Genomic DNA, 11,507 nt, shown 5'->3' on the forward strand with positions numbered 1-11,507 from the left:
ACACACATATATATATATATATATATATATATATATATATATATATATATATATATATATATATATATATATACATACTTTACATTGTAATAAAGTGTAATTTCTTCAGTGTTGTCACATTAAAATATATAATCAAATATTTACAAAAATGTGAAGGGTGTACTCACTTTTGTGAGATACTGTATATTACTTATAACATTTTTAAGTCATTAGCCACAAAACTAGCAGGAGAAGGAATACTGAACTTAGTTAACAAAAGTAACAAAGCTTGGAAGCTGATAATGTGCTCCTACCTACCGTCCAATGCAATTAAACCATAACTCCTAAAGAACATGGCATGTGATTGTAACTTACCTGTTACAGCTTGCGTGGCATTCCCATTCTGTAGCTTTGTATAGCTAGCTAACTTTTTGAACAAACCTTTACAGCTTGCTAGCTACATACTTTAACACAGTAATAGAATGTTAATGATTTCTTGGCTATTTAAGCTAATGTTATGTGTTTCAAAATAACGTTTAGGTTTGGGTTCCCCCCGTCTGAAAAAGCCATTAGCAGTTTTAAGAGGAAATTTGGATGGTGAATTCACATTCAAATTGTAACAAAGTGCCAAACATTTTATCACGGATTCTAGCCAAACATTTTGAAATACACCTATAAAATAATCAATTTCAGTACATATTAGCATATCATCTAGCTAGCAAATATATTTAAATTTGGCTAATGTTAGCTAGCTAGGTAGTACCCTGTAGGCCTTTGTTTTTAGTATATTATTAATTCTGTAAGTGAAGGACAGAGAACGTTCTCCACAGGATGCTTTTGGATATGCTCGGTTGGCGATGCCTCATAACTCATTGTCAAATATCAGGGCAGAATATGCGTGTTGCTTTATTGTCTTATAGTTTAATGGCAGACAGTCTCTCAGGCCTCGTGAGCTAACTCAATTAGCATTGAACCGTTGGGAAAACAGTGTTGTACATTGATTGCAGCAATGCTGGAACTACATTAGTGTCATTTAATGCAAGTGTTTCGTTTCAACACACCGTCCATCGCTGGCTCACTATTAAAAATATTGTGTGTAGATATGCATTATGTAGAGACAAAGCTTCAGGTCATTGCTGTCTTAAAACCATGACCTTTGTCTTTCTTACTATTTTACCTGGCCTGTTTGTATATATATAAAATTACATTTGTACTTTCGTCAAGAAGATACAATGACTTTATTCTAGGAAATCTGATTGTTTTTAGTTTATTTATTTATTTATTAAATATTGTTTCTCAATTCTTAGTGGTTAGCACTTTTGCCTCACATCTCTGGGGATGGGAGTTCGATTCCCGCCTCCACCTTGGATGCACGAAGTTTGCATGCTCTCACCGTGCTTTGGGTAGTCTGGTTTCCTCCCATTCCAAAGACATGCATTGTACACTGATTGGTATTTCCAAATTGTCTGTAGTGTGTGAATGGGTGTCTGAGCGTGTGTGTTTGTGAGATTGTGTCCTGTGATGGGTTGGCACCCCGTCCAAGGTGTCCCCCGCCTTGTGCCCCGAGTCCCCTGGGATAGGCTCCAGGCTCCTTGCAACCCTGTGCAGGATAAGCGGTACAGAAAATGGATGGATGGATGGATTCTTTCTCAATTCATCAATAAAATTACTTGAACAGCCTTGAACAGGAAACTGTCTTCTTCTTTATTCTACAGATGTGGTTCTTATTAAATCAACATTTTGCCTCTCAAAAAAATCTGAAAAAACACATTAACAGAAATTATATCCAGTGAATAGAAAAAGGCATTGCACATTTATTTCTGTTTGTTTGTTTGTTTTCTTGTTTGTTTGTTGTAAATTTCATTGTCAATATATTGGCTGGCAATTAAAAAGTCTGTTCTAAATGATAGTTTTTGGTACAAAAAAAAAAAAAAAGACAAAATATCACTTATTTGTTAAAACAAAGAAAACTAAATGTCATTGTATAATGAAAGACCGGGCGCCTGAATTTCGTCTAAATCGAAAATAATCTAAATATCAACAATTTCTTATTATTTATGTGCTGCTAACGACAGTGACACACACACACACACACACACACACACACACACACACACACGTGGTTTTAAAGTGCAGAATTTAATAAAAATGACAACGATTATTATTCTCTTTTTTTAATCACACAGAATTATAACCCTGTTATATAAATCACAACATGTTCTGAAAACTGAAAACAAAGTGAAACGTCTTTACAGGAGTTAGTGGGATGTTAAGTTTTCAGCCAGACTGCAACTTTTAAATAGTCTCTCCATTTTAAAGACACAGTAAGTAAATCTCTACAAGCCGGTTAACAAATTAACATTGACCAAAGAGAGCCAAGGGAGACCAAACCTGCAGACCAGAACAACATCCGTCCACGTGTCAGTGTAATCCAGGCCTGACTCAGGCCTAATTCAGGTCTGTGGTTAGTTGCTACTCACTGGCTATGAATTACGATTCTGTCTCTACGTTTCTCTCGAACACTGATCATCACATGAGTATGCTTGTGTTTTAAAAATCAGGTCAGACCGCACCAGGAGAAACGAGAGGAAGAGGATCTGTTGAGTCATTGCTCCTACGTAGTCTATAATAAATGAGACAGCTCAAGTCCAGGTCACACAGCATTACAGTTGACTGTTATCTGTTCTAACCAATCAGATGTAATGTATGATCGGTGTGAGAGACAGATCAACGCACATGCTCTCACTGCCACTTTAACCAGCCCGGAGGTTATTACCCCAGCTGTACAGGTGACGCCGGAGGCCGCAGTGTGGTGAAGGGACCCCTGGTGTTTATCTTTATTGCTATTCTCACCACGTTGCTCAGAGGCGCAAGTGGGAAAATGTTCCGAGGCGGATTAAAGTCTATGGTCTGCACTGTAATACTAGCAACCCCTGATCAGGTCAACTCCGGCACGTAAGTGTAACACGATAAATGGTTATCATTGTTTTTTTTTCTTTCAATGAAAGCATTTTGTCTTTTAAGTGACTAATACAGACGAATCATACAGACAAGTGAGTGTTTGTAAAACCTTTGTTGTAAGTACAGACGGCGTGATAACATGTTTTCTTTTCCGATACCGAAACCTTGAGTATCAGCTACGGTTGCACCGGCGTATCGGCCGATAAAGGCTATTTTTCACGCTATAAGCCATCGGCCGATAGTTTAAAAACATCCGATGATCAGAGCCGATTATATCCTGTCAATCAAAAGAGGGCGGGAAAACACATGGATTTCGTGCTGTGTATAAAGAGGATGTCTCTTGTGTGGAATGACGGCAAAACTGCAGTTTGTAATCTCTGTAATCTCTGCACTGATCGAATTTTACACCGGAAGTGAGCAGCAGTGAAGCGGGAGTTTCGGCATCGAGCTGCTCGAGCCGAATTAAAGCACCGGTACGCTGTTTAAAGCTTTAAATGAAGATGAGTTGATAAAAATGTAGATATAGCACAGAACAATATTTTTGTAGACTGGTGTATTTCATATCCAGTTAATGTTAATATATAAAAAAAAGTTGATATTATATATGACCAGTTTGATGATCAGTGATGAAGTAGAAATGCTTGTGTCTGTGGAGAGTGAATGTGAGACTCACAGGAGGATTTTTACAGTTCAGTCGATGTTAATATGAATTAATAACATTCAATAATTTAATAATCTCACTTTAATCTTCAGAATTTAGTGAATGTGTTAATGTTAATGAGAGTCATGTGTTTTCTGTTTATGAAACCAGTTACTGTGAAATAACTTGTTGAAATAAATTTTATTTGCATTTCTTTCAGAATTGTGGAATTAATTGTTATTCATTTAAAAGAAGTCGTCAAGGGCAGAACTGTCGGTAAGGGTTATCGGCGTCGGACGATATCACTCTGAATAATCGGTATCGGCTGAGAAATGTAGCATCGGCGCATCTCTAGTATCAGCCGATATTAATACTCATATATTCTTTAAATAAATAAATAAATAATTATTAAGCTCTTTTTTTTTTTTTTTTTTTTAACTGAAGCATTTCACAGCTAAACTTTTTCACATAAAAATCACTTGGCATGTAAATCTCATAAATCTCATAAAATCAACCGTGTAACAAAAGAAAAAAACAGTCAAGTCTCTTTATATGTAAACATTTCCAGTTCCAAAAATATACTTCTTTTCCAAATCTAATTCCAGTCTTTGGCGTTTGTTACAGGATCTGATATCCGATACGTTTTCTCCGATATCCGAGCCGCCATTTTGTGCAGATCTTGGCCCGATATGGATCCTCGGTGCCATCTCTAATCATAAGTTGAGCAAAAAAAAAAAAGAACGGTTATTGATGTTTTCACATAGGTTTGTGATTGGCTAAACAGAGTTTACTTAAGCTCCGCCCCTTACTGACCCAGAGAACATGTTATTTTTGCTGAAGACCACAGCATTATGGGTAACCGCTCTCTATGACCTCATTCCCCTCAATGCAAATGTTTTACGCTTTAATATAGCGTGCAGTTTTTAAATTATGTGTCTTTATTTGTACAGAAATAAAGCATGGTGTTGGAATATTCAGTGCTCTTTCTGAAGATCATATTTCACCCCCCCATGCCTCACACGCTGCTTTGTAATCGTTCACTCATTAATTGGTGACAGTCAATTAATCACAGCCGGTTGGGACGCCGTCGCCTATCGATCTCACCCGCCGCTATTATTTTTCATCCCCTAAATGACACGGATCGGCAGAGCCGCCTCAGCCGCGTAATGGAGGGTGGTGGGGCGCGTGACCCGCGTGTCGGAATGGCGTCTTTACCATTTAGGCTGGAAAGGTTTAGATTGCCTTAGAGCAGGGGATTGGGACGGAGCCGAGCTCTGCTGCTCGCCTGACCTTTTCGGCTCGGAGCTTAATCACTGACAAATGCTTACATTAATTAGCCATGCCCCCTTCCTTCCCTCCCACCGTCCTCTACACACACACACACACACACACACACACACTAGTGTGTTTTAGCTGAGCCTTAGCATGCCGAGGCTGAACTCTCAGGGCGACTGAGACATTTCACTCCCCTTCCTGCAGGTGGGAGTTATTGATTAGGGATGCACCCAACAGGGATCGCCATGGAGACGGGATCTTAGGATGCTCACCTTAGACCTCTGTCCCATTTATCTCAAAGTGTTCACTATGCACTAACCCTATACACTATATATTTGACTATATAAGACTTACTGGAGATGTTTGTAGGGCAGTAGCGTTCCCATGTCCCATAATTCCTTGTTCCGTTTTGCCCTAATTTCATGTGTCTCTGGCTTCTTTGTATTCTCGCGTCTATAGTTTTCTCATTTGCGGTGTTCTACCTCATGATGTCTTCATTCCCTAGTTCCTAGGGTTCTTCATTTTCCAGTTTTCAGGTGTCCCGAGTTTCCCTGTTTCTTATTTGATAAAAGTTTCCACTGTCCCTATATTCCGTGTTCCCTAAATGTCCTTCCTCCTAGATTCTTCATTCCTACTTTATACATGCCCCTAGATCCCAGTGTATTAGTTTCCTTGTTCCGGATTCATTCTTTCTGCTTGTGCCCTTGTTCCCTAGTTTACAGATCTCTGTAGGTTATGAATGTCTCCCTAGGAGCCCGTGTCCTTAGTTTCCTTTGTCCCAGTAAACAAACCAGTGTCAGTGTTAAATACTGGACTGCTGAATAACGGGGATGAGCTGAGGGAAAGGGTGCATTTTAAACTGGGATGGAATAACAGCACTTCACTGTAGTGCACTCAGTCTTTGGGTGCTGAAGAGGGTGTATTTGGAACAGGGCCGGTATCAGTGTGGTGCAGATCTCTCGGGCTGAACGCAGTTACACACACACACACACACACACACACACACACACACACACACACACACACACACACTCCTCTTATTTCTGTAGGAGAAAAACACAAGAAACACCATTAGTACTGATCTCTATCTCTCTCTCATTCTCCCTCTCTCTCTCTCTCTCTCTCTCGTTTTCTTTCTATCTCCATCTCTCTATTTTCCACTCTCATTCTTTCTCTCCGTCTTTCCTTGTGTATGTCTTTCTCAGTTTCTCTTTCTCTTTCTAATACCACCTGTCTCACTTTCATAGGTTCTCTCTGTCTCTAATTTTCTCACCGCCTCTGTCTCTCTTGTCTCTCTCTTCCCATTTCCATCTCTCTCTCACTTTCTCTGTCATTCTATCTCTCTCGTCCTGTGTCTACCGTTCTCTTTCCCTCTCCCTCGTTCTGTTTGTGCATTTCTGTTTTCTCTTTCTTTTTCAGCCTTGCTCTCTCGCTCTCTCTATTCCTTTCCACCACCACCCCCCCCCCCCCTCTCTCTCTGTATAATGTGTATTCTTTATTGTGTGGCCTGCAGCGGTGTCCTGTTCTCTCCATGCTCCTTTACAGAGCAGCTGCGTCCCCTCTCAACCTCTGAGTGTCTACACACACATACATGCACACACACACACACACACACACACACACACACACACACACACACATACACACACACACAGCAAGAGAGAGTCAGGGGGCCCCTGGGAGCACGCAGGGTGGATTATTATGGAAATGCTGTGCTTCTTCCTCTCTCTCCCTCCTGTAGCACAGCTGGGTGGAGCTCCATTACAGCACCACGCCAATCTGTTACACACACACACACACACACACACACACACACACACACACACACACATCCTCTCCTTCTCTCCTCCGCCTGCTGCTACACCTGTATCTAACACTCTAACACCATCCTCCATCACTTTTCATACACTCACTTCAGTCAATAAAGATCAGACTCCTCTTACAGGCTTGATCTTCAGCTCATTGTGAACTAATGATAAAAACAGATTTAAAAAAAAAAATCACTAAAATCAGTATTCTTAAGCGATAATTTTCTACAAAACTCAGAAATAAACTTGCTTTTATATGCTTCAAACTTCCAGCCAATCAGCATCCGGGATATGCTCAACACTGGCACCCTTAACCTCGAAACAGTGAAATTTCAAAGTAAAAACTTAGGAACAGCGTCAGACTTGAAGTGAAATATCTAATATTATATCATTTCCAAATGAATTCATTTATTAAATCACATATATTTCCATAATGTGATCTTAATAGTTTTTTTTTTTGTTGTTTTTTTGTTTTTTAAAGTCTTTCCCTGGTGAGTTTATTACCATTTATTACTTATTTAATGAGATTATAAGATTTCATAATAAAATAGAACCTTTTAAAAACCTTATTTAAAAAAACTGACCTATATTTGATTGTATACACAGATAGAAAAATATAAGCTACTGTTTAAAAAAAAAAAACACTTTCTGATTGTCTTAGAATTTCAGTAATGTCTATTTAATTCTATATAAAGTAAGATCAAAGTTTAGTTTTGTTTCAGTACTTTAGAGTATTACTATTTGTAAGGTAAAAAAAAAAAAAAAAAAAAAGAAGAAAAAAAAAAAGGGATGTTCCATATCTCAAAATGGCTCTTGACTCAGGTAGAACCCTATAATATCATGACAGAAGTAGAAGTAGAAGAACCTTGGTGTTATTTTAGATTCTGAACTGAGTTTTAAGTCCATCATAAATTGTTCCTAAGACCTGTTACTCTCAGCTTAGAAACACAGCATGAATTCCACCCTTTGTGTCATTGGATGGATGATGCGAGGAAACTGATTCACGCTTTTATTTTATTTATATCTCACCCTGATTACCGTAATGCACTTTAGACTGGCTCCACTAAGAATTGTTGGGATAAACTGCAAAATGCTCCAGCTAGAGTGCTTCCAAGATCCTGTTGTAGCTCATTTGCATTGCTTAAGTACAGGAATGATTTTAAGGTTATTTTACTCAAAGTACTGAATGATTTAGCACCTTCATAGCTTTTTACCAAAATGTGTTCCAGTGTGCAGCTTGAGGTCTTCCAACGCTTTTCTGAAACAGTCAAGGGCGTAACCATGGTGTGGACTTTGGGTGGGGGGGCAACGAACTCGGCGGAAGGATATGCAAGTGAATGTAACGTTAATGGTCAAAAACTGGAAGTTTATAGGGCCAGTTAGCCTAGCCTACTTCGTGGGTGTGCAAATATCAAAAGTTAATTGACGTTCTTAAGAACAAACCAAGCCATGGTATGATGCCTTCTATACTAAGCTAAGGTCACCTACCCTAACCCTAACCCTAACCCTATTCAGGTATCTAGTTACTTCCTGTCGGAATAAAAGCTCGTATGTTCTGCTGCACTTTTCTACGCTTGGCTGCTGTCTCTATTTCTTATAGACTGTGCGGCTAAAATATATCAACGAACTTGCGTTGAGTATGGGCGCAACCAAGTGTACAATTGGAGGGGGGGCACACACCGATTTTACTTAACAAACGGAAATATATTAAAAAGGAATAGATATAAATAAATAGAATAGATGAAGAAAAGACAGATCCGTTGGCAGGGTTCATTAAAGGGGGACATATAGAGAATATTTTGTTTATACTGTATATTGGGGGGGACAGATTGGTGTTTCCTCAACATTTAAAGAATGCAGGATTACGCCCATGGAAATTAAAAAGTAGAAATTAAAAGTAGACAATTGCCAAATTTTAAAAACCATTTGAAGAATGTTTTTTTTAAGTTAGTTATTAATTCATATAAATTGTCATTTGGTTATTATTTCCAGTTTGGTATTTTATTATTTATATTATTATTATTATTATTATTATTAATACCAAGGTCATGAATTGATCCTAACTTCAGCAGGAACCCACAGACATGTCTCTAGCTCTTCATCAGGATTTGACTGAATGTTAAAACTCCAAAAATGAAGTCCAATATCGTTCTACTCCTAATCATGTGGCTGCTCGCTAGTCGCTAATATCGTGAGCGGAGCACGACCTGACTCAGCATTTCCTGTTTAAGGATAGCTGAATGGCGGGGCTCAAGCTGAATTTTATACCGAATTCTTTAAATAATGGTTTAAATCTGCTGTTCTATGAGACTGGTCATGTACAACTAGTGTAAATTGATGTGTTTTGATGAGTGTATGTAAAACCGGAGACCGTAAGACACCGATACTCATTATCAGCATTAACCTCGTCGCTCCAGAGCAAAACGAATCGCGCAAAACTCAGACGCCAAACGATGTCTTGACGAGATTCGACGCAAGAGGCAACACCACATTGAATTTTTCACAAAACGATCGCTTTCATGTGTGAATGGTATCGATGACGACACTACAGAACGTTTCGAGGGGCGCTGTGTCACATGACTACTACATTTCGAAAGTCAAAAGGAGAGAAAGTGCTGTTGTTATGATAGGTCTTTTATGTTTTCCACACCTTTGCAGGAATAACTGATAATTATATTGCAGCATCTAAAAAGCAGGATTTGAGAGAGAGAGAGAGAGAGAGAGAGAGAGAGAGAGAGAGAGAGAGCAGTACTTAGTGAGATATTTCATCCAATCTTGTTATCAGATTAGCTCTCCCACTGAGGATTATCAGTCACTGACCAATAAAGCAGCTCAGGCTCATCCATCACATTACTGTACTCAATACTTCCTCCAGACTTCCTCGTTCACTTCCTGTGTGTAAATGTCATTCTGTTATTATGTCAATACGTTACATGGTGAAATACTTTTGCAGAGTTTGGTAGTAGGGATGTAATCAAATATAAGTACATTATTTAGATGAAATAGTATAATAGATCATCTGTCCAAAAGCAAATATGAATACAGACATGAACAGTAGGTAGAGTATTACATTTTTTTTTTTTTTCCTTTCTAAATAAAAAGCTTAGCAGAAAGCTTCAGACTAGGTGTGTGCATCGCGATTCCACGGCACAAAAACAAACCAGAAAAAAACAGAGTGTGATGTTTGTACTGTAACATGGAGCTTTAAAGGACCGCGCACTGAAGCTCGTAGTGGACAGGGACGCCCAGTTTCAGCAAAACTATACCAAAACAGCCTTGAACCTTGATCAGCTAAACACGTGTTTCTTCATTTCCTGATTTGCACTATACGTATATCTACTGCACAATACACAGAAATATTACACAACAGAACATCTCCATTAACGTGAATCGAAATAGAAGAAGCACTATTCATTTATCTCGACATCTCGAGATCTGCTGCTAACGCCGTGGTACCAGACACCACAGTGCACCTTCAGAGGTCTTGCGGAGTCCATGCCTCGACGGGTCAGAGCTGTTCTGGTGGCACGAGGGAAATTACACCATATTAACCAGGTGGATTTAATGCTATGGCTGATCGGGGTATATTTTGAGCACTAAACACATACAGATAGCAATACTGATAATGGAATTGTAGTACGTCCCTATGTACTGCTGCTCTCCACCCTGTTTATAACACACGTTCATTTTAAAGCTCGCGAAAGGACATACTGAGTAATGTCAGTGTGTGAGGACGGAATGTATTGTGGAAGTTTAGTCATTACATATAGATCAGGAGTGTCCGATCTAATCCGGGAAGGGTCGGTGTTGGGGCAGGTTTTCATTCCAACCGAGCCACACCTGAGTCTAATGAAAGCAGGACCGACTGATTAAACAGGTGGAATCAGGTGTGGTTCCTGCTCGGTTGGATTGAAAACCTGCACGCACACCGGCCCTTTCCGGATTAGATCGGACACCCCTGATCTAGACGCACCCCGTTAACATTTAATCTCTTTGTTGTTGTTGTTGTTGTTGTTTGCTTTTTTTCTTCTTTGTTCCCTTTCACACAGACTCATATTTAAATTGTGACATAATAATAATAATAATACTAATAATAATAATAATAATAATAATAATAATAATAATACTGTGCACTCTATAGGCAGCGGAAGTGAGTACATTAACGATGTTTACTGTGTGGAGTGAAGCGTGCTTCACTTACAGCACTCCCACAAACTGCCTCAATACTTTTGAATTTTTTATTATGCCACCGTTGTTCAGTTTCAAAACACGTGCAGGACATCCCTCTCTCTTTCTCACACACACACACACACACACACACACACACACACACACGTGACATAAGGCCTTATTAATTATTTGTAGCCACTTGACTTCATATGGTGCTGTCGGTGTCCTGGTCAAAGATTATAATTACCACATTTCTGTTTGTATCGTGTTCATCTCCCGTTGCTCTTAGTAGCGTATTACTACCCTCATCCTCTCTCCTTTCCCTCTCTCCCTTCCTCTCCGTCTCCCGTACACAAGACCAAAAGTGCAGGCACATCATTTATTGATAAGGCAAAAAAAAAAAAAGAAAGAAAAAAAAGAATGTAATGAAATTATCAATGTTCTTGAATTAATTATGACCATGATTAAGAAAGCTAAAATCTCAGGAGCCGGGATCCCATTACCCTTTCAGTCTCGGGGACGGCTTTCACTGAGGGAGAGGCAGAGCGAGCATCGCTGCCTCCTCGCCTCCGTCTCTCTCCTCTCGTCCTCGCCGTGCAGCACCTCGTTCCACCCGTCTCTCCATCCCTCCTGTCGTCCTCCACGGCCCGCCACGCTTCCTGCGCTTTCCTGAC

Source organism: Ictalurus punctatus, chromosome 11, assembly GCF_001660625.3.
Source record: "Ictalurus punctatus breed USDA103 chromosome 11, Coco_2.0, whole genome shotgun sequence".
Taxonomy (NCBI): Eukaryota; Metazoa; Chordata; class Actinopteri; order Siluriformes; family Ictaluridae; genus Ictalurus; species Ictalurus punctatus.